Genomic DNA, 4,119 nt, shown 5'->3' with positions numbered 1-4,119 from the left:
AGCCCCCATTGGCCACAAGCAGCTGATCACGCACTCAAGGCTAATTGTTGATTGGTATTCGTCATTTTACATGTTGTCCCATAGACCACCCATTCCCGGATCTTGCAGTTTCTAGTTTCTTCTAAGTTGTTTATCACAGTATGAAGTTCCTTATTGTTCATGTATCAAAGACAGTTCACTTGCTCAATGTTTTTGCTCAGTCATCGGTTTCAGCAACAAAGCCAGGGTTGTTCAAGTCAATATAATCATGTCCTCGTTCTGACAGCCAGGCTTCCACATGATAGTCCTCCTACTTCTCCCAAGGAAGGGGAAGCAGGGGGATTTAGCCCAATTTCAGGAAGAACACGGGGAAGGAGGGGGGAAGTAAGACTTCCCTCCAAGCCCCTCTCCGAGAAGCAGTGGGGAATGATGGTCCAGTGGTGGTGAAAGTTCCTTTTTCAATTACTGATTTAAGATCCTGGAAAGAAACAGCAGGTACCCATCGGGAGGATCCCAAAAGGGTGGCTAGGGTAAAATGCTTGAAATTGCTTGGGCTGTATATAACAATAGAGTTTCAATGTGCTGTTTGCAAGAAGCGCGGGCACTGGAAAAGAGAATGTCCTAAGGCAGGAGAATTAGATCCGGCTTTCCAGGCAATTAAATTAATGACTCTGGATGAAGAACTATGAAGGAGATCGGGCGAATCAACCCTAGCTGAACATCTGGTTACATTGAAGCTAGGGAATGAAGAAATAGAGTTTCTGGAGCTACTTACTCAGTATTGAATACACGTAAAGGGAGATTTAGTCACAAATCAGTAGATGTTGTTGGTGCGACAGGGCAGAAGGAAAATTGGCCATTTTTTGAGCCATTAAAGTTTAAATTGGGAAAACAGTGGGTAACTCACCAGTTTCTGTACATGCCTGAATGTCCACTGTCTTTGTTGGGACAAGATCTATTGAGTAAATTAGATGCACAAATAACTTTCAAAGATGGAGAAATCAAATTGTTAATACCAGAATCAAAAGCCATAGAGGCAAGAGTGTTTATGTTACAGAATTCCTACACGGAAGAACAGATTCCAGAAGAAGTGGAAAATGCAGTTATTCCTTTGGTCTGGGCAACTGGAATTCCGGGACGATCTATATTGGCAGAGCCGGTAAAGGTGATTTTAAAACCTGGAGCCAAACCAGTAAGACAAAAACAATATCCTATTAAGTGGGAGGCTCGAAAAGGATTAGAGGGGTTGATTACAAAATTTTTAGAATATGGACTATTGGTAGAGTGTAAATCAGAATATAACACTCCCATATTACCAGTAAGGAAATCCAGAGGCAAGGAATACCGATTGGTTCAGGATTTAAGAGTTATAAATCGGATAGTCCAAAACATACACCCAGTCGTGGCTAATCCATATATTTTACTGACTTCTTTGAAAGAGGAACATAAATGGTTTACTGTACTAGATTTAAAGGATGCCTTCTTCTGCATACCTCTAGATACAGGCAGCCAAAACTTATTTGCTTTTGAGTGGGAAAGTCTGGCCACGGGACAAAAGACCCAATTAACATGGACTGTACTTCCACAAGGATTCAAAAAATAGCTCTACGATATTTGGGAATCAATTGGCCAAGGAATTAGAAATATGGAAGAGACAGGACCAAAAGGGAAGTGTTCTGCTATCAGTTTACTAAATTTCCTAGGCCAAGGAGGATATAGAGTCTCCAGAAATAAGGCCCAAATAGGAAAAGAAACAGTAATTAATTTGGGATTTGAAATATCCCAAGGATAGAGAAAATTGGGAAATGAAAGAAAAGCAGCTATCTGTCAAATTCCTAAAGCAAGTAGCCCGAAAGAATTGAGAACTTTCCTGGGAATGGTTGGGTGGTGTCGACTTTGGATTTTGAATTACGGACTTTATGTAAAACCATTATACGAAGTTTTAAAGGAATCCAAGGTTTGGCATCTGACTTGGACACCTTGATGTCAGAAATCATTCAAAAAACTGAAAAAGGCATTAATGATGGCTCCTGCTCTGGGATTACCTGATGTGACCAAACCTTTTGAGTTGTTTGCACATGAAAGGCAACATCTGGCTCTTGGAGTGCTGACACAACGGCTGGGATCCTAGAAACGACCACTGGGGTACTTCTCTAAACAACTTGATAACGTGACTAAAGGATGGCCAGGATGTTTACGTGCTGTAGCGGCAACGGTATTGCTGATCCAAAAAGCTTGAAAATTGAGTATGGGCCAAAAGATGGTGGTGTACATACCACATATGGTAATAACTGTTCTAGAGCACAAGGGGGGTCACTGGCTATCCCCCAGCAGAATGCTGAAGTATCAGGTTGTCCTATTGGCACAAGATGATGTGGAATTGAAAACCCCACTGATTGTTAATCCTGCAATATTTTTGTCAACAGAGAATCCAACAGGAAATTTGGAACATCACAGAATCACAGAATCACTAGGTTGGAAAGGACCTTTAAGATCATCAAGTCCAACCATTAATCCAGAACCACCATGTCCCCTAAACCATGTCCTGAAGCGCCACATCCACACGTTTTTTGAACACTTCCAGGGACGGCGACTCCACCACCTCCCTGGGCAGCCTGTTCCAATGCCTGACCACCCTCTCAGTGAAGAAATTTTTCCTAATATCCAATCTAAACCTCCCCTGGCGCAACTTGAGGCCATTTCCTCTTGTCCTATCACTAGTTACTTGGGAGAAGAGACCAACACCCTCGTCGCCACAACCCCCTTTCAGGTAGTTGTAGAGAGCGATAAGGTCTCCCCTCAGCCTCCTCTTCTCCAGACTAAACAACCCCAGTTCCCTCAGCCGCTCCTCATAAGACTTGTGCTCCAGACCCCTCACCAGCTTCGTTGCCCTTCTCTGGACACACTCCAGCACCTCAACATCCTTCTTGTAGTGAGGGGCCCAAAACTGAACACAGTATTCAAGGTGCGGCCTCACCAGTGCCGAGTACAGGGGCACAATCACCTCCCTACTCCTGCTGGCCACACTATTCCTGATACAGGCCAGGACACTGTTGGCCTTCTTGGCCACCTGGGCACACTGCCGGCTCATATTCAGCCAGCTGTCAACCAGCACCCCCAGGTCCCTTTCCGCCGGGCTGCTCTCCAGCCACTCCTCCCCAAGCCTGTAGCATTGCATGGGGTTGTTGTGGCCAAAGTGCAGGACCCGGCACTTGGCCTTATTAAACCTCATACAGTTGGCCTCTGCCCATCGATCCAGCCTGTCCAGATCCCTCTGCAGAGCCCTCCTACCCTCCAGCAGATCAACACTCCCATTCAGCTTGGTGTCATCTGCAAACTTACTGAGGGAGCACTCAATTCCCTCATCCAGATCATCTATAAAGATATTGAACAAGACTGGTCCCAGAACCGAGCCCTGGGGAACACCACTCGTGACCGGCCGCCAGCCGGATTTAACGCCATTCACCACAACTCTCTGGGCTCGGCCATCCAGCCAGTTCCTCACCCAGCGAAGAGTAAACCCGTCTAAGCCACGAGCCGCCAGTTTCTCCAGGAGAATGCTGTGGGAGACGCTGTCAAAGGCTTTACTAAAGTCCAGGTAGACAACATCCACTGCCTTTCCCTCATCCACTAGGCGGGTCACCTGGTCATAGAAGGAGATCAGGTTGGTCAAGCAGGACCTGCCTTTCATGAACCCATGCTGGCTGGGCCTGATCCTTTGGCTGTTCTGCAGATGCCCTGTGAGCACTCTCAAAACCAACCGCTCTATAATCTTCCCTGGAACAGAGGTCAGGCTGACAGGCCTGTAGTTCCCCGGATCCTCCTTCCGGCCTTTCTTGTAGACGGGCGTCACATTGGCAAGCCTCCAGTCTTCTGGGACCTCCCCTGTTAACCAGGACTGCTGATAAACAATGGAGAGTGGCTTGGCAAGCTCCTCCGCCAGCTCTCTCAGTACTCTCGGGTGGATCCCATCAGGCCCCATAGACTTGTGGGTGTCCAGGTGGCTTAGCATGTCCTTGACTGCTTCCTCCTGGATTATGAGGAGTACATTGTGCTCTCCATCCCCGTCTTCCAGCTCAGGGGGCTGAATACCCTGTGGATACCTGGACTGGCTATTAAAGACTGAGGCGAAGAAGGCAT

This window comes from Phaethon aethereus (assembly GCF_964289735.1).
Source record: "Phaethon aethereus genome assembly, chromosome: Z".
NCBI lineage: Eukaryota > Metazoa > Chordata > Aves > Phaethontiformes > Phaethontidae > Phaethon > Phaethon aethereus.
Note: the sequence above shows the minus strand (reverse complement) of the source record.